Source organism: Hypanus sabinus, chromosome 8 (genome assembly GCF_030144855.1).
Source record: "Hypanus sabinus isolate sHypSab1 chromosome 8, sHypSab1.hap1, whole genome shotgun sequence".
Lineage (NCBI taxonomy): Eukaryota > Metazoa > Chordata > Chondrichthyes > Myliobatiformes > Dasyatidae > Hypanus > Hypanus sabinus.
In genome coordinates, this window is record NC_082713.1 from 41,239,215 (window position 1) to 41,260,171 (window position 20,957).

The window sequence follows — 20,957 nt, forward strand, 5'->3', positions numbered from 1 at the left end:
GGTTCAATTACTGCTGTTACAGTGCCAACAACCTGGGTTCAATTCCTGTTGTTACAGTGCCATCAATCCAGGTTGAATTCTTGCTGTTCAGTGTCAAAAACCCAGGTTGGACTTCTGCTGTTACAGTGCCAACAACCCAGGTTCAATTCCTGCTCTTCAGTGCCAACAAACAGGTTCAATTCCTGTGGATACAGTGCCAACAGACTGGGTTTAATTCCTGCCGTTGCAGTGACAACATACGTCTTCAATTTCTGCTGTTACAGAGTCAACAAAGGGGTTCAATTCCTGCTGTTGCTGTACCAACAAATGGGTTGTATTGCAGCTGTTCTGTGCCAACGAAAAGGTTCCCTTCCTGCAGATACAGTGCCAACAGCCTGGGTCGAATTCCTGCCATTGCAGTGGGAACCAACGGGTTCAAATCCTCCTGTTACAGTGCAAACAAACCATGTTCAATTCCTCCTGTTACAGTGTCAACCAACGGGTTCAATTCTTGCCATTGCAGTGACAACATACGTCATCAATTCCTGCTGTTACAGTGTCAATAAACTGGTTCAATTACGGCTGTTACAGTGCCATCAACCCAGGTTCAATTTCTGCTGTGTTAGTGCCGATAAACGGGTTCAATTCCTGCTGTGATAGTGCCGACAAACGGGTTCAATTCCTGCTGTTACTGTGCCAACAACGCAGGTTCAATTCCTCCTGTTACAGTGCCAACAACCCGGGTTCAATTCCTCCTGTTACAGTGCAAACCAATGGGTTCAACTCCTGCTGTTGCAGTGCCAACGAATGGGTTCAATTCCTCCTGTTACAGTGCCAATAACCCGGGTTCAACTCCTGCTGGAACAGTGCCAACAACTCGGGTTCAATTCCTGCTGTTACAGTGCCAACAAATGAATACAATTCCTGCTGTTACAGTGCCAAAAACCCACGTTCTATTCTACCTGTTACAGTACCAACAAACGCGTTGAATTCCTGCTATTACAGTGCCAACAAACGAGTTCAACTCCTGTGTTACAGTGCCAACAGCACAGGTTCCATTCCTGCTGTTCAGTGCCAACAAACGGGTTCAATTCCTGCCATTTCTGTACCAACAAATGGGTTCAATTTCTGCTTTTCAGTGCCAACCAAGGGTTTGAATTCCTGCTGTTACAGTGTCAACAAACAGGTTCAATTCCTGCGGATACAGTGCCAACAGCCGGGGTTTATTTCTTGCCATTGTAGTGACAACATACGTCTTCAATTAATGCTGTTCAGTGTCAACCAGCGGGTTCAATTTCTGCTGTTACAGTGCCAACAACCTGGGTTCAATTCCTGTTGTTACAGTGCCATCAATCCAGGTTGAATTCTTGCTGTTCAGTGTCAAAAACCCAGGTTGGACTTCTGCTGTTACAGTGCCAACAACCCAGGTTCAATTCCTGCTCTTCAGTGCCAACAAACAGGTTCAATTCCTGTGGATGCAGTGCCAACAGACTGGGTTTAATTCCTGCCGTTGCAGTGACAACATACGTCTTCAATTTCTGCTGTTACAGTGTCAACAAAGGGGTTCAATTCCTGCTGTTGCTGTACCAACAAATGGGTTGTATTGCAGCTGTTCTGTGCCAACAAACAGGTTCTCTTCCTGCAGATACGGTGCCAACAGCCTGGGTCGAATTCCTGCCGTTGCAGTGGGAACCAACGGGTTCAAATCCTCCTGTTACAGTGCAAACAAACCATGTTGAATTCCTCCTGTTACAGAGTCAACCAACGGGTTCAATTCTTGCCATTGCAGTGACAACATACGTCATGAATTCCTACTGTTACAGTGTCAATAAACTGGTTCAATTACGGCTGTTACAGTACCATCAACCCAGGTTCAATTTCTGCTGTGTTAGTGCCGATAAACGGGTTCAATTCCTGCTGTGATAGTGCTGACAAACGGGTTCAATTCCTGCTGTTACTGTGCCAACAACGCAGGTTCAATTCCTCCTGTTATAGTGCCAACAACCCAGGTTCAATTCCTGCTCTTCAGTGCCAACAAACAGGTTCAATTCCTGTGGATGCAGTGCCAACAGACTGGGTTTAATTCCTGCCGTTGCAGTGACAACATACGTCTTCAATTTCTGCTGTTACAGTGTCAACAAAGGGGTTCAATTCCTGCTGTTGCTGTACCAAGAAATGGGTTGTATTGCAGCTGTTCTGTGCCAACAAACAGGTTCCCTTCCTGCAGATACAGTGCCAACAGCCTGGGTCGAATTCCTGCCATTGCAGTGGGAACCAACGGGTTCAAATCCTCCTGTTACAGTGCAAACAAACCATGTTCAATTCCTCCTGTTACAGTGTCAACCAACGGGTTCAATTCTTGCCATTGCAGTGACAACATACGTCATCAATTCCTGCTGTTACAGTGTCAATAAACTGGTTCAATTACGGCTGTTACAGTGCCATCAACCCAGGTTCAATTTCTGCTGTGATAGTGCTGATAAACGGGTTCAATTCCTGCTGTGATAGTGCCGACAAACGGGTTCAATTCCTGCTGTTACTGTGCCAACAACCCGGGTTCAATTCCTCCTGTTACAGTGCCAACAACTCGTGTTCAATTCCACCTATTACAGTACCATCAACCCGGGTTCAATTCCTGCTGTTATAGTGTCAACAAACGGGTTCAATTCCTACCGTTGCAGTGACAACATACGTCTTCAATTCCTGCTGTTACAGTGCGAACAAACGGGTTCTATTCCTGTGTTACAGTGCCAACAACCCCGGTTCAATTTCTGCTGTTACAGTGCCAACAATCCGGGTTCAATTCCTGCCGTTGCTGTACCAACAAATGGGTTCAATTCTTGCAGTTCAGTGCCATCCAACGGGTTCAATTTCTGCTGATACAGTGCCAAGAAATGGGTTCAATTCCTGCTGTAACAGTGCCAACAACCCCGGCTCAATTCCTCCTTTTACAGTGCCAACAGTGGATACAGTGCAACAGTCTGGGTTCAATTACTGACATTGCAGTGGCAACCAACGGGTTCAAACCCTCCTGTTACAGTGCCAAGAAACAGGTTGAATTCCTGCTGTTAAAGTGCCAACAAATGTAGGTACAATTCCTGCTGTTACAGTACCAAAAATCCAGGTTGAATTCCTGCTATTACAGTGCCAACAACTGCAGGTTGAATTCCTGCTGTTCTGTGCCAACAAACAGGTTCACTTCCTGCGGATACAGTGCCAACAGCCCGGTTTCAATTCCTGCCATTGCAGTGGCAACATACGTCTTCAATTCCTGCTGTTACAGTGCCATCAACCCAGGTTCAATTCCAACTGTTACAGTGCAATAAATGGTTTCAATTTCTGCTGTTACGGTGCCAACAACCCAGGCTCAATTCCTGCCGTTGCTGTACCAACAAATGGGTTAAATTCTTGCAGTTCAGTGTCATCCAACAGGTTCAATTCCTGCTGATACAACAAACGGGTTCAATTCCTGCTGTTACATTGCCTATAACCCGGGTTCAATTCCTCCTTTTACAGTGCCCCCAATGCGGGTTCAATGCCTCCTGTTACAGTGCCAACAACCCTAGTTCAATTCCTGCTGTTACAGTGCTAACCAATGGGTTCAATTCCTCCTGGTACAGTGCCAACAACTTGGGTTCAATTCCTACTGTTACAGTACCATCAACCCAGGTTCAATTCCTGCTATTACAGTGCCAACAACCCGGGTTCATTTCCTGTTGTTCAGTGCCAACAAACAGGTTGAATTCCTGCGGATACAGTGCTAATGGCCTGGGTTCGATTCCTGCCATTGCAGTGGCAACCAATGGGTTCAAATCTTCCTGTTTCAGTGCCAACAAATGGGTTCAATTCCTGCTGTTACTGTGCCAAAAACCCAGGTTCAATTCCTGCTGTTACAGTGCCAACAACCTGCATTCAATTCTTGCTGTTAAAATACCAACAAATGGGTTCAATTCCTGCTGTTAAAGTGCCAACAAACTCGTTCAACTCCTGCTGTTACAGTGCCAACAAACGGGTTGAATTCCTGCCATTGCTGTACCAACAAGTGGGTTCAATTCTTGCAGTTCAGTGCCATCCAACGGGTTCAAATCCTGCTGATACAACAAACGGGTTCAATTCCTCTCGTTACAGTTTCAAGAACCGACGTTCAATTCATCCTGTTACAGTGCCAACAAACGGGTTCAATTCCTGCTGTTAAAGTGCCAACAAACGGGTTCAATTCCTGCTGTTACAGTGCAACAAACTGGTTCAATTCCTGCTGTTACAGTGCCAACAACCCACGTTCAATTCCTGCTGTTCAGTGCCAACAAATGGGTTCAATTCCTGTTGTTCAGTGCCAACAAACAGGTTGAATTCTTTCTGTTACAGAGCCAACAAACCGGGTTCAATTCCTGCCATTGCTGTACCAACAAGTGGGTTCAATTCTTGCAGTTCAGTGCCATCCAATGGGTTCAATTTCTGCTGATATAACAAATGGGTTAAATTCCTCTCGTTACAGTTTCAAGAACCGACATTCAATTCATCCTGTGACAGTGCCAACAAACGGGTTCAATTCCTGCTGTTACAGTGCCAACAAAAGGTTCAATTCCTGCTGTTACAGTGCCAACAAACGGGTTCAATTCCTGCTGGTACAGTGCCAACAACCGAGGTTGAATTCCCGCTGTTACAGTGCCAACAACCCGGGTTGAATTCCTGCTGTTCAGTGCCGAAAACCCAGGTTGGACTTCTGCTGTTACAGTGCCAACAACCCAGGTTCAATTCCTGCTCTTCAGTGCCAACAAACAGGTTCAATTCCTGTGGATACAGTGCCAACAGACTGGGTTGAATTCCTGCCGTTGCAGTGGGAACCAACGGGTTCAAATCCTCCTGTTACAGTGCAAACAAACGTGTTTAATTCCTGCTGTTACAGTGCCAACAACCCACGTTCAATTCCTCCTGTTACAGTGCCAACAAACGGGTTCAATTCCTGTCATTGCAGTGATAATGTAAGTCTTCAATTCCTGCTGCTCACTGCCAACAAACGGGTTCAATTTCTGTGTTACAGTTCCTACAAACGGGTTTAATTCCTGCTGTTAAAGTGTCAACAAAGGGGTTTAATTCCTGCCATTGCTGTACCAACAAGTGGGTTCAATTCTTGCAGTTCAGTGCCATCCAATGGGTTCAATTCCTGCTGATATAACAAATGGGTTAAATTCCTCTCGTTACAGTTTCAAGAACCGACGTTCAATTCATCCTGTTACAGTGCCAACAAACGGGTTCAATTCCTGTTGTTACTGTGCCAAAAACCCAGGTTCAATTCCTGCTGTTACAGTGCCAACAAACTCGTTCAACTCCTGCTGTTACAGTGCCAACAAACGGGTTGAAATCCTGCCATTGCTGTACCAACAAGTGGGTTCAATTCTTGCAGTTCAGTGCCATCCAACGGGTTCAAATCCTGCTGATACAACAAACGGGTTCAATTCCTCTCGTTACAGTTTCAAGAACCGACATTCAATTCATCCTGTTACAGTGCCAACAAACCGGTTCAATTCCTGCTGTTACAGTGCAACAAACTGATTCAATTCCTGCTGTTACAGTGCCAACAACCCACGTTCAATTCCTGTTGTTCAGTGCCAACAAACAGGTTGAATTCTTTCTGTTACAGAGCCAACAAACCGGGTTCAATTCCTGCCGTTGCTGTACCAACAAGTGGGTTCAATTCTTGCAGTTCAGTGCCATCCAACAGGTTCAATTCCTGCTGATACAACAAACGGGTTCAATTCCTCTCGTTCCAGTTTCAAGAACCGACATTCAATTCATCCTGCGACAGTGCCAACAAATGGGTTCAATTCCTGCTGTTACAGTGCCAACAAACGAGTTCAACTCCTGCTGCTCAGTGCCAACAACCGAGGTTGAATTCCCGCTGTTACAGTGCCAACAACCCGGGTTGAATTCCTGCTCTTCAGTGCCAACAAACAGGTTCAATTCCTGTGGATACAGTGCCAACAAACCGGGTTCAATTCCTGCCGTTGCTGTACCAACAAATGGGTTGTATTGCTGCTGTTCTGTGCCAACAAACAGGTTCTCTTCCTGCAGATACAGTGCCAACAGCCTGGGTTGAATTCCTGCCGTTGCAGTGGGAACCAACGGGTTCAAATCCTCCTGTTACAGTGCAAACAAACGTGCTTAATTCCTGCTGTTACAGTGCCAACAACCCACGTTCAATTCCTCCTGTTACAGTGCCAACAAATGGGTTCAATTCCTGTCATTGCAGTGATAACGTAAGTCTTCAATTCCTGCTGCTCACTGCCAACAAACGGGTTCAATTTCTGTGTTACAGTTCCTACAAACGGGTTCAATTCCTGCTGTTAAAGTGTCAACAAAGGGGTTTAATTCCTGCCATTGCTGTACCAACTAGTGGGTTCAATTCTTGCAGTTCAGTGCCATCCAACAAGTTCAAATCCCGCTGATATAACAAACGGGTTAAATTCCTCTCGTTACAGTTTCAAGAACCGATGTTCAATTCATCTTGTTACAGTGCCAACAAACGGGTACAATTCCTGCTGTTACAGCGCCAACAAACGGGTTCAATTCCTGCTGTTACAGTGCCAACTAATGGGTTCAATTCCTGCTGTTACAGTGCCAACAAATGGGTTCAATTCCTGCTGGTACAGTGCCAACAAACAGGTTCAATTCCTGCTGTTACAGTGCCAACAACCGAGGTTGAATTCCTGCTGTTACAGTGCCAACAACCCACGTTCAATTCCTGCTGTTACAGTGCCAACAAACGGGTTCAATTCCTGTTGTTCAGTGCCAACAAACAGGTTGAACTCTTTCTGTTACAGTGCCAACAAACCGGGTTCAATTCCTGCCGTTGCTGTACCAACAAGTGGGTTCAATTCTTGCAGTTCAGTGTCATCCAACAGGTTCAATTCCTGCTGATACAACAAACGGGTTCAATTCCTGCTGTTACAGTTTCAAGAACCGACATTCAATTCCTCCTGTTACAGCACCATCAACCCAGGTTCAATTCCTGCTATTACAGTGCCAACAACCCGGGTTCATTTCCTGTTGTTCAGTGCCAACAAACAGGTTGAATTCCTGCGGATACAGTGCTAATGGCCTGGGTTCGATTCCTGCCGTTGTAGTGGCAACCAATGGGTTCAAATCTTCCTGTTTCAGTGCCAACAAATGGGTTCAATTCCTGCTGGTACAGTGCCAACAAACAGGTTCAATTCCTGCTGTTACAGTGCCAACAAACGGGTTCAACTCCTGCTGTTACAGTGCCAACAACCGAGGTTGAATTCCCGCTGTTACAGTGTCAGCAACCCGGGTTGAATTCCTGCTGTTCATTCCCAACAGCCGAGGTTTAATTCCTACCATTGCAGTGACAACATACGTCTTCAATTCCTGCTGTTACAGTGCAACAAACTGGTTCAATTCCTGTTGTTCAGTGCCAACAAACAGGTTGAATTCTTTCTGTTACAGTGCCAACAAACTGGGTTCAATTCCTGCCGTTGCTGTACCAACAAGTGGGTTCAATTCTTGCAGTTCAGTGTCATCCAACAGGTTCAATTCCTGCTGATACAACAAACGGGTTCAATTCCTGCTGTTACATTGCCTACAACCCGGGTTCAATTCCTCCTTTTACAGTGCTGCCAACGCGGGTTCAATGCCTCCTGTTACAGTGCCAACAACCCTAGTTCAATTCCTGCTGTTACAGTGCCAACCAATGGGTTCAATTCCTCCTGTTACAGTGCCAACAACTTGGGTTCAATTCCTACTGTTACAGTACCATCAACCCAGGTTCAATTCCTGCTATTACAGTGCCAACAACCCGGGTTCATTTCCTGTTGTTCAGTGCCAACAAACAGGTTGAATTCCTGCTGATACAGTGCTAATGGCCTGGGTTCGATTCCTGCTGATACAACAAACGGGTTCAATTCCTCTCGTTACAGTTTCAAGAACAGACGTTCAATTCATCCTGCTACAATGCCAACAAACGGGTTCAATTCCTGCTGTTACAGTGCCAACAAACGGGTTCAATTCCTGCTGGTACAGTGCCAACAAATGAGTTCAACTCCTGCTGTTACAGTGCCAACAAACGGGTTCAATTCCTGCTGGTACAGTGCCAACAAACAGGTTCAATTCCTGCTGTTACAGTGCCAACAAACGGGTTCAACTCCTGCTGTTACAGTGCCAACAACCGAGGTTGAATTCCCGCTGTTACAGTGCCAACAACCCGGGTTGAATTCCTGCTGTTCATTCCCAACTGCCGGGGTTTAATTCCTGCCATTGCAGTGACAACATACGTCTTCAATTCCTGCTGTTACAGTGTCAACAAATAGGTTCAATTCCTGCGGATACAGTGCCAACAACCTGGGTTCAATTCCTGTTGTTACAGTGCCATCAATCCAGGTTGAATTCTTGCTGTTCAGTGTCAAAAACCCAGGTTGCACTTCTGCTGTTACAGTGCCAACAACCCAGGTTCAATTCCTGCTCTTCAGTGCCAACAAACAGGTTCAATTCCTGTGGATACAGTGCCAACAGACTGGGTTTAATTCCTGCCGTTGCAGTGACAACATACGTCTTCAATTTCTGCTGTTACAGTGTCAACAAAGGGGTTCAATTCCTGCTGTTGCTGTACCAAGAAATGGGTTGTATTGCAGCTGTTCTGTGCCAACAAACAGGTTCCCTTCCTGCAGATACAGTGCCAACAGCCTGGGTCGAATTCCTGCCATTGCAGTGGGAACCAACGGGTTCAAATCCTCCTGTTACAGTGCAAACAAACCATGTTCAATTCCTGCTGTTACAGTGTCAATAAACTGGTTCAATTACGGCTGTTACAGTGCCATCAACCCAGGTTCAATTTCTGCTGTGTTAGTGCCGATAAACGGGTTCAATTCCTCCTGTTACAGTGCAAACAAACGTGTTTAATTCCTGCTGTTACAGTGCCAACAACCCACGTTCAATTCCTCCTGTTACAGTGCCAACAAACGGGTTCATTTCCTGTCATTGCAGTGATAACGTAAGTCTTCAATTCCTGCTGCTCACTGCCAACAAATGGGTTCAATTTCTGTGTTACAGTTCCTACAAACGGGTTCAATTCCTGCTGTTAAAGTGTCAACAAACGGGTTTAATTCCTGCCGTTGCTGTACCAACAAGTGGGTTCAATTCTTGCAGTTCAGTGCCATCCAATGGGTTCAATTCCTGCTGATATAACAAACGGGTTCAATTCCTCTCGTTACAGTTTCAAGAACCGACGTTCAATTCATCCTGCTACAGTGCCAACAAACGGGTTGAATTCCTGCTGTTACAGTGCAACCAATCGGTTCAATTGCTGTGTTACAGTGCCTATGGGTTCAATTCCTGCTGTTACAGTACCAACAACCCAGGTTCAATTCCTGCTGTTACAGTGCCAACAAATGGTTTGAATTCCTGCTGTTACTGAGGAACTAACTGGTTCAATTGCTGTGTTACAGTGCCAACGGGTTCAATTCTTGCTGTTACAGTGCCAACAACCCAGGTTCAATTCCTGCTGTTAATGTGCCAACAAACGGGTTCAATTCCTGCTGTGACTGTGCCAAATACACAGGTTCAATTCCTGCTGTTAAAGTGCCAACAAATGGGTTCAATTCCTGCTGTTACAGTGCCAACAACCTGCATTCAATTCTTGCTGTTAAAGTGCCAACAAACTGGTTCAATTCCTGCTGTTACATTTCCAACAAGCGGGTTCAATTCCTGCTGTTACAGTGCAACAAACCAGGTTCAATTCCTGCTGTTAAAGTGCAAACAAATGGGTTCAATTCCTGCTGTTAAAGTGCCAACAAACGGGATCAATTTCTGCTGTTTCAGTGCCAAAAACTCACTTTTAATTCCTCCTGTTACAGTGTCAACAAACAGGTTCAATTTCTGCCATTGCGGTGACAACATACGTCTTCAATTCCTGCTGTTACAGTGCCAACAACCCTTGTTCACTTCCTGCTGTTCAGTGCCTACAAACGGGTTCAATTCCTGCTGTTGCAGTGCAACAAATCGGTTCAATTCCTATGTTACAGTGCCAACGGGTTCATTAGCTGCTGTTACAGTGTCAACAAACCGGTTCAATTCCTGCTGTTACAGTGCCAACAAACGGGTTCAATTCCTGCTGTTACAGTGCAACAAACCGGTTCAACTCCTGCTGTTACAGTGCCAACAAACGGGTTCAATTCCTGCTGTTACAGTGCCAACAAACGGGTTCAATTCCTGCTGTTACAGTGCAACAAACCGGTTCAATTCCTGCTGTTACAGTGCCAACAAACGGGTTCAATTCCTGCTGTTACAGTGCAACAAACCGGTTCAACTCCTGCTGTTACAGTGCCAACAAACGGGTTCAATTCCTGCTGTTACAGTGCAACAAACCGGTTCAATTCCTGTGTTACAGTGCCAACAAACCGGTTCAATTGCTGCTGTTACAGTGCAACAAACCAGTTCAATTCCTGTGTTACAGTGCCAACAAATGAGTTCAATTCCTGCTGCTAAAGTGCCAATTTCCTGCTGCTGTCTGTAAGGAGTTTTCATGTTCTCCCTGTGACCACATGGTTTTTATCTGGGTGCTCTTGTTATCTGTCACATTCCAAAATGTACAGGTTATTAGGTTAATTGGTCATCTGGATCTATTGGGTGGCAAGGGCTGGAAAGGCCTGTTATGGTGCTGCATCTCTAAACAAGAAGTTTTATATTTTTGTTCATGTGTGTGGTCCCTCTGATTGTTTGTGAAATAAGAAGGCAGTAACATTCAACTAATTGGTGTATCTAGGGTCACATCGTTCAACGTTAAAAGTTCAATACAAGTCTATTATCAAAGTACGTATATGTCAGTATATACAAACCTGATTTTTTTTTCTTGCAGGCATTCACAATAGAAGAAAGAAATATAATAGAATCAATGAAAAACTGCACACACTGAAAAACAACCAATGTGCAAAATAAGACACCCTACAAACAGAAAAGAAAATTATAATAATAATAATCTTAATAATTCATAATACTGAGAACATGTTATGTAGAGTCATTGAAAATGAGTCCAGAGGTTGTGTAATGTTCAGTGTTAAAGTGAGTGAAGTTATCCACATTAGTTCAGGATCCTGATAGTTGAAGGTACTAACTATTCCTGGACGTGGTGGTTTGGGAGCTAAGGTTCCTATACCACCTTCCCAAAAAGAGAGCATGGCCTGGATGGTGGAGGTCCTCGATGATGGATGCTGCTTTCCTGCAACAACACTCCTTGTAGATGTGCTCAGTGATGGGGAAAGTTTTATCTGTGATGGACTGGGCTGTATACACTACCTTTTGTAGGATTTTCCATTCAAGGGATTTGGTTTTTCCTGATGTGGCCATGGTGCAGTCAGTCACTGTGATCTATCGGAGTGTGTCAAAGTTCTAAGTGACTAACTGAACCTGCACGAACTTCCAAGAAAGTAAAGGCACTGCCATGTCTCAGAACCAATCCTCTGATATTGAATTGTGTAAGGTAAGGGAAACAAGTAGGGAAGTTATGGAAACTATGACGATTAAAGAGGTGTATGCACTGGTACTTTTAAAGGAATATAAAAGTGGATAAGTCCAGGTCCTGACAGGATATTCCCTAGGACCTTGAGGGAAGTTAGTGTAGAAAAAGCAGGGGCTCTGACAGAAATATTTCAAATGCCATTAGAAATGGGGATGGTGCCGGAGGATTGGAATATTGCTCATGTGGTTCCATTGTTTAAAAAGGGTTCTAAGAGTAAGCCTAGCAATTATAGGCCTGTCAGTTTGACGTCAGTGGTGGGTAAGTTAATGGAAAGTATTCTTAGAGTTGGTATATATAATTATCTGGATAGACAGGGTCTGATTAGGAACAGTCAGCATGGATTTGTGCGTGGAAGGTCATGTTTGACAAATCTTACTGAATTTTTTGAAGAGGTTACAAGGAAAGTTGATGAGGGTAAAGCAGTGGATGTTGTCTATATGGGCTTCAGTAAGGCCTTTGACAAGGTTCCATACGGAAGGTTAGTTAGGAAGGTTCAATTGTTAGGTATTAATATTGAAGTAGTAAAATGGATTCAACAGTGGCTGGATGGGAGATGCCAGAGAGTAGTGGTGGATAACTGTTTATCAGGTTGGAGGCCGGTGACTAGTGGTGTGTCTCAGGGATCTGTACTGGGTCCAATGTTGTTTGTCATTTACAAACGTACATTAATGATCTGGATGATGGGATGGTGAATTGGATTAGTAAGTATGTGGATGATACTAAGGTAGGTGGCGTTGTGGATAATGAAGTAGGTTTTCAAAGATTGCAGAGAGATTTAGGCCAGTTAGAAGAGTGGGCTGAATGATGGCAGATGGAGTTTAATGCTGATAAGTGTGAGGTGCTACATTTTGGTAGGAATAATCCAAATAGGACATACATGGTAAATGGTAGGGCATTGAAGAATGCAGTAGAACAGAATGATCTAGGAATAATGGTGCATAGTTCTCTGAAGGTGGAATCTCATGTGGAAAGGGTGGTGAAGAAAGCTTTTGGTATGCTGGCCTTTATAAATCAGAGCATCGAGAAAAAAATAAAAAAACATGAAATGCTGGCAGAACTCAGCAGGCCAGACAGCATCTATGGAAGGAGGTAATAACGAAGTTTCAGGCCAAAACCCTTCATCAGGAGTGAAGTCACATGGGATGGTTGAGGGGGAATAAGAAGTGGGGGAAGAGATAAAGTAGAGAGCTGGGAAGTGATAGGCTGGAGGGAAATGGGCTAGGGGCAAGGTGGAGAATTATGGGAAATAAAAGAGAAAAAAAGGTAGGGCTGGGGGGAGAGATTATAGTGAGGGGGGAAAAAGAGACAGAAAGAGAACCAGACTAAAATAATAGATAGGGATGGGGGTAAGGGTGGGGGGCAGGGGTATCAATGGAGGTCAGTGAGTTGGATGTTCATGCCGGCAGGAAGGAGGCTAACTTGGCGGGAGATAAGGTATTGCTCCATCGACCTGCGTGTGGCCTCATCTTGACGGTAAAGGAGGCCATGGACAGACATATCAGAGTGGGAGTAGTCTGTGGAATTGAAGTGTGTGGCCACAGGGAGATCCCGCCACTGTTGGAGGACCGAGTGCCAGTCTGCGGCGGGTCTCCACAATGTATAATGATGTAATGTTAAAATTGTACAAGGCATTGGTAAGGCCGAATTTGGAGTATTGTGTACAGTTCTGATCACTGAATTATAGGAAAGATATCAACAAAATAGAGAGAGTACAGAGAAGATTTACTAGAATGTTACCTGGGTTTCAACACCTAAGTTACAGGGAAGGTCTTTATTCTTTGGAGCATAGAAGGTCGAGGGGGGACTTGATAGATGTATTTAAAATTATGAGGGGGATAGATAGAGTTGACATGGATAGGCTTTTTCCATTGAGAGTAGGGGAGATTCAAACAAGAGGACATGATTTGAGAGTTAGGGGGCAAAAGTTTAAGGGTAACACGAGGGGGAATTTCTTTATTCAGAGAGTGGTAGCTGTGTGGAATGAGTTTCCAGTAGAAGTGGTAGAGGCAGGTTTGATTTTGTCATTTAAAGTAAAATTGGATAGGTATATGGACAAGAAAGGAATGGAGGGTTATAGGCTGAGTGTGGGCCAGTGGGACTAGGTGAGAGTAAGCGTTCGGCAAGGACTAGAAGGGCTGAAATGGCCTGTTTCCATGCTGTAATTGTTATATGGTTTTATGATATGATAACACAAAGGAAATTAAAGTTACTGACCCCCTTCCCCTCCAGTCCCTTAATGACATGGCAGATTTTCTTCCCAAAAATGAAGCAAGGAAATTCATAAACAATCCAGTAGTTACATGATTGGAATCACTGAGACTAAATTTTACAGAATTAAATCATAATTTTCAACCACATCCCCTTTTTGTATGATACATGAGCGTCAGAGTGATGTCTGCTTTGTAATCATATTGTTTTCTATGACGCTGACTGGATTCCCTGCAATCAACTAGGATTTATCAAACTTCTTTTGTCATTTGCCCACCTGCCTCTCCACCAATGATTTAGCTGGATAATGCTAATGTACGAAGAGGTAAATTTTGATTCAAATCTCCATAGTGGTAATCCAAGAGTTTTTTAAAAACATGTAATTATTGGAATTCTGAAATAAAATAAAAAATATTGGAAGTATTTAGCACTTCAGCCGGAATCTATATAGAAAGAGATAATGTTAGCAATTCATTTTAAGAATGTTTATCAAAAAGTTAATCTGTTCATTTATTAGTACATTCATAGAAAAATGTTGCAAAGGGTTTTCAGGCACACTGGACCCCAGTTAGAACATTAAATTTAATTAAACGTCATTCACAAACATTGGCAGTGGATTTTGACTGTGAAACAGTGATGTCATCTGAAAGAAGATATTTGAATTTCTGGTATCATTTATCAAGAATAGTCTAACTCTGAGCAGCCTTACTTGTTCTTTATTTCTTAGTTTCTTGCTTGGGACAATGATGGTGGAGCTACATTCCATGAAGCTGTGGTACATTATTTATTTTGCTTTAATTTTCTTTCTTCTGAACCCTCTCCAACACAAGTCTTTAGTTGCTCTATTGTTAACCTATGGCAAGATAGTATTCCTTTTGTGTAAGCCTTGTCAATGTATATTCAATGTATTTGAAAGCAGAATTAAATTGCCAATTATACATTAAGATTCCATGCGGAGCGATTTGTTGGTTTTTGTGTGTGACTGAGAGGATTGGGGGTTTGGAGTTTGATGTTCTAGCTGGCATTTTCTGTGTGGAACGATCTGTTAGTTTTTTGTGCGAGGGAGGGGGCTGTGGGTTTGAGGCACCCGAGTTTTTGTTTCTTTTTTTTTGTGCGGGGCGGAGTTGATGTCTTTCTTTCAATGACTTCCGTGATTTTCTTTGCTTTGTGGCTATCTGGAGAAGTCAAATCTCATATGTATACGCCATATATACTTTGATAATGAATCAACCTTTGAACCTTTTTTGAACCTCTGAATCTACTTAGAAACTGGACACAAGCTAGCCTTATTTTTTATGCTTGTTCATTCATTTCCTTTAATGTTTTGCCTATTGTGCAGGATCGTTTTTCCATTGTTCCCTAAGAAAATTAGTGAAGTGTTTAAACACAAGATTGTGCTATTTAATTAGATGTGTTCCTCTCTATGGATCAAATATAACAATGTCGATAGCCCAGTAGTCAGTGTATTTGAAAATGTTTCGGTATGTGTGTGAAATCATTTTGGGATTTTTTTTGGATGAATATGATAAACTGCTAACTAAAAAAAGTCTTTCTTCAGATTATGTGATATTGTAGTTATTAGAAGTGTCAAATGCTAGTAATACGTGTAGTTAACAAATGTAAACAACTAGAACTGGCATGTTTCTCTAAGCTGTTCATATGAACTAAGGAGAAGCAGGAGCAGAGCAGAAGCCCCTTCAATCTGCTCCTCCCTTCAATGTTCTTGTTCATTTTACATCTCCTTCACTTTCCTCTTTTATCCCCTTGATGTTCAGAAGCCAATTCATCCTGCCCACAATCTTAAATCAGTGAAAATCATTCCAGTTGCATTAGAGTTTCGGGCAGCTGTCTGCGGGCCAAAGTAGAGAGTGGTAACGTAAAACTTTTCATCCAGAGCAGTTGAATGCTGTAATGGAACTGCATTATTTCACTTAAGGATTCTGAATAAAAACATGAAAAATATAACTTCCCCTTCCCTGCTCTTCCTACTATTCTTTGTTGGCTTTTAAAATCCAACATTACTGCTCCCTGAATCATCACATGTCCAATGTACATTTTGCTCATTTTAACCTTGGTCAATAATGTGGGACACGTCCTTCCAACCGAAAGCACACATCCACCAAACCAATGATTATCACCATTGTTTGAGACAGTTCCTTTTCTGGCAGAATATGTGTTAAAAAAACAATTTACAACAATGTATGGTCTGTTTGGAGGCTGAAAGGAAGGAAGGAGACAAGAATGATAAGTGGAGACAAGATTGATAAGTATCGCAGGAAACATTCTGAGTGATAGTCCTTTTACTTGAGACCTCTGAGAAAATCATTGCTGGCTTGGGAATGGTGGGAAACTACATACTGACTTGGGCTATGGGCCCTGGCATCAGCCAGTGGAAAAGGTCACTGTGCAGATGGAGTTCCTTGAGTGACTTGGCAAACCCCCACTGTCTTTTTCTTTTAATATAAATTAATGCTTACTGGACAGTTAAAGTTAAAAAAATCCACTGTAAATTTTAATAAAAAACCTCATGTGTTCAGATTCCCACTGAGCAACGTAGTGTAATAAATACATAGATCTTCGAACATGATGTTCTTACAAAGTGCCTTATTTTAATTTCATCCTAACACTACTCCCCAACCCCCATGACACCCACTCCCGCTGATTATTCTCCACAATGCTTTGAAGAAACTGGGCAGGGACACAACTGAAATAAAGACAGCCTCTTACATAATGTGATGCTGCTCATGAACGGAAGAGGCTGAAGAACTCAGGCTTGGCAGCTGAGTGTAAGGAAGCTGACTGCAGGACCATCACCTGCCCTGTGGTGGTAGGATGCCAGGGCTTCATCGGCACATTGACGTCAAGGTTACTCCATGATACGGAGTGACTGGAGAGAAACCCAGGAGGGCCACCGGGGAGTTGGCTGAAGAAGCAGAAAAGGGCAGCTTTTGGCTGTGGCTGAGGAGGAAGGACAGGAACTGGCGGACTGGCTAATCTCATTGGAAACTACAGGGTTGGCAGGGAGATGTCCCAGGCACTGCTCTGCCACCAGGAGGGAGCAAAACACCGATGAATGGACATCCCTGGCAGATGACCCTGCAGCGACGTAAGGGCACTGCTGGAGAAGCTGCAGGCTGTGATGCCAAGCAGAAAACAACATCTTCCAATAAATCTCATTGCTGCAGCACCCATGTTAAGCTTCTAAGATTTCTATTCATGAGCGTAGAAGAATGAGGAAGGATCCAGATTGAACAGGCAAATGGGCCAAGATAGAAGTATGTAGGAAGGATGTTGCTCTTGGCTGAGTTAAGTGAAATAGAGTGTTATAGGACGAGATTTACGATTGAGATGAGAACAGGTTTCTTCAGAGGATATTGAAACTCTGGAATTTGCTTCCACAGAGGTCTACCAAGGCCAAGTTGGTGAATATTTTTAAAAAGATAAATTGTAGATTTATAAAGCATCCAGGAGTGAGGTGAGAGCTCGGGAACATGGCATTAAGACTGAGGATCAGCTCTGATGATATTGAATGTGGGGCAAGTTCAAAGAAATGAATGGCTTTCCTCTGCTCCTATTTTCTATCAGGGGAATAAAGAGAAAAGGAGTGAATGAATGAAAAGCATAAAGATTCATCTAGCTTGGCTTTTACTTACCTGACCGTCAGAAACATGGTAATAGATTTGCTGATTAGTCTCCATCAATTTGTCTGCAAGAGGTTGACATGGGATAAAGAAAATCTTTGTGGAGGAAAATGTTGTGAGCCATCTGCTTCACTTGCTCTAGGGGGTTGTTCGAATTATCCATATACTATATCTGAGGGTAATCTTGCTTCAAATGCTCACCTAGGAAACCTGTTTAATAATGAAATAATTGCTTCCTCCTTCCAGTACAGTCTTTATCCACAAGTTCTATGTTTTTGAATAGGATGGCATGTTCTACATCATCCTGTCCAAATTCTAAAGAAGCCGTTACATCATCTCTCACAAACATCACTTCTCGACCACTTTAGTTCCAGTGAGAAAATTACACAAACTTAATTATATCCAATCCAATTATTTGGGTAACTCAGTCCTGATGAAGAGTCTCAGCTTGAAATGTCGACAGTTTATTCATTTCCATTGGTGCTGCCAGACCTGCTGAGTTCTGCCAGTGTTTTGAGTGTGTTGCCCTGGATTTCCCGCATCTGTAGGTTTTCGTCTGTTTGCAATCATTTGGCCAGCTGTTTTCTTTACACCTTCCATAGATCTAATATCAGTTCTGTAATGTGGTGTGCATAATATTTTTTGTGTAATCACAATGACCATTGCAATTTTCAATACGAAGGGACAAAATTAGAATGGATTTTAACTTTCACTAAGAAAAGCAAGCAAATATGTGTGGCTCAAGTCTGAAAAGTATCAGATTATGTCCCTGTACAGATCACTCCAGACCACAGCTAAGCAGGCCTGACATGAAACTTTGAGTTCCTTCAATTTAATTATAACACTTATCACATGGTGAACATGATGCTCACTGAATCAAACGCTGAAGAATGATTTAATACTGAGTCGCTTTGATCCCTGGTCTGAACTAATTTTGTTGCTCTTTGCTGCAGCAACTGTAGGTTCAAAGAACTGGCCAAAGTACGTGTGGGGAAAGAAGGGCTAAGTGCCAACATTTCCACACCAATGATCCCTGCAACATTTATCTAGCTGAATTGGTCTCAACTGCGATGGCTTTCCTAGTCAAGTAAGGTTACCATGAATCACTGCCTGAGTTGCAACATGAAGGCAGTCTTTTGATTGAAGGGCTGACTAAATCCAGGGATAAATACACCCTAATGAGTCAACTCTCTCGAAATCAAAAATCCTTAAGGCAAATAGGATTCTTAACTATTGGGAGGGAATTCAATCCAATGCGGATACACAGTGGCTTACTTTCTGTTGGTGGCACTTATACACAATTTCTCATAGTGTGGTTATCCAGTGAAAAGTCTTGACCCCAAATGTTAATTGTGCATTTCCTCTGTAGATGCTACCAGACCTACTGACTTCTTTCAGCAACTTGTTTCTTAAACATAATGATAATCTTAGGGTAATAGGAGCAATCTATTTACTTTATATCAATTTGGAAAATAAAATTTCACTCACTAACCTTTGGAAGGTTGAGCACAAAGTAAACATTGACATGAAGGACAATGTGAATCACAGCTACCTTGTGAGTGCAAATTAAATTATATTGTGCACCGATTAAACCTCTCTAAGGCCTGAGGAGGGGATTATGAAGTTGGTCAACATTGGACAATTCAGGTGGGATTTTGAATACTCTGGGAGTATTAAACTATACGCCTTTTACTCGGCTGCTTTCTTCTGTGCAGGTGCTATCATGAAATATCTGACTCATCATTAGGTTCACAAAATTGATATTAAATAGACAAAAGTTGCAAATATTTTGCTTATGATGAATATTCATCAAAGATCTAGTTGGAATCAGTGTAAAACCCAAGTCTGACCCATGCTACGCCCATTTTCTAGAGCATGCTGTGGACCCTGACAATTAACCAAAGGGTATGTGGATCCCAGTATAGGAAATCCTGCTCTGGTGTATGCAGAGTTAACTGATTAAAGCCAGGAATTCAATAAGATAAATAGTCTGTGAAGCAAAAAAATCATCCGATATGATATGCGAGCTCTCCTTTATATCTAATGGTCCCTTGCACAAGTGGAGGCTCTGGTAACTAAGGGTATATGCATTTTAAAAATTATAGTATTTACTATCTTGGGAACATTCACTATCCAGGAAAAAAACACATCTCTATACAGGTAGATTGCCAGTGACTTCAATTGTACTGCAGCAATCTATTTATTTATTTAGAGATACAGCATGGAACAGGTGCTTCCTGCCCAATGGGTGGCACCGCCCAGCAATCTATCTATTTAACCATAGCCTAATCATAGGACAATTTTACAATGACTAATTAACCTCCTAATACGTACGTCTTTGCAATGTGGAAGAAAACAGAGTACTTAGAGGAAACCATATAGGAAGGAGGAAACCTGAATATTAAAGTAAAGGAACAAAAACTACAGTATACTCTCAGCCATCTGGTATCAATGAGGAATGGGGTATGCTAGTTGTATGAACAGACTGGTTGCATGGGAATTGGCTGAAAAGGTATTCAATGTATAAGTTGCTGAGCTGTATGTCATCTCCTTATTCTTTTGAATAAGAGTTTTAAAAGCTATTCTGTATTTTAGACTAAACAGCATTAATTAAAATACAGCAAAATAAATGAGTGACAGCACTAGCCATCCAACTCCAAAGGGAATGTTGCTGATAATCAGCCTATAACTGCACAAATACACTAAAAATGTTTTAACACACTTTGTATAACATTTGAGGTGAAATTTGGTGTTTGTGCTTATTTTTTACAAGAACATTTTTTTTAAAAAGTTCAACATAAATTTATTATCAATGTACATATACGTCACCATATGCAACCCTGAGATTCATATTTTGTGGGCATACTCAATAACTTTATTAATAGAACCAACAAAAGATCACACCAACTTGGGCGGTCAACCAGTATGCAGAAGACAACAAACTGTGCAAATATGAGAAGAAAGAAACAATGACAATAAGTAAATAAATAAGCAATAAATTTCAAGAACATGAGAAGAGTCCCTGAAAGCGAGTCCATAAGTTATGGGAATGTTTCAATGAGGGACGAGTGAAGTTTGGTTCAAGAGCCTGATGGTTGAGGGATAATAACTGTTCCTGAACCTGATGCTGTGAGTCCTAAGGTTTCTGTACCACCTTCCTGATGCCAGCATTGAGAAGAGAGCATGACCTGGCTGGTGGGGTACCTAATGATGGATGCTTTCCTGCAACAGTGCTCTGTGTAGACGTGCTCAACGGTGGGGAGAGCTTTACCTGTGATGGACTTGGCCATATCCACTACTTTTTATAGGATTTTCTGTCCAAGGGCATTGGTGTTTTCATACCAGGCTGTGATTCAGCCAGACAACATACTCTTTACAGACATCTATAGAAGTTTGTCAAAGTTTTAGATGTCATGCTGAATCTTCTCAAACTCCTAAGGAAGTAGAGGCACTGGCATGCTTGCTTTGCAATTGCACTTACATGCTGGGCCCAGGACAGGTCCTCTGAAATGATAACACCAAGGAATTTAAAGTTGCTGATCCTACGAAGAGGACTGGCTCATGGATCTCTAATTTCTAGTTGCTTGAGAATTTCAGCGGCA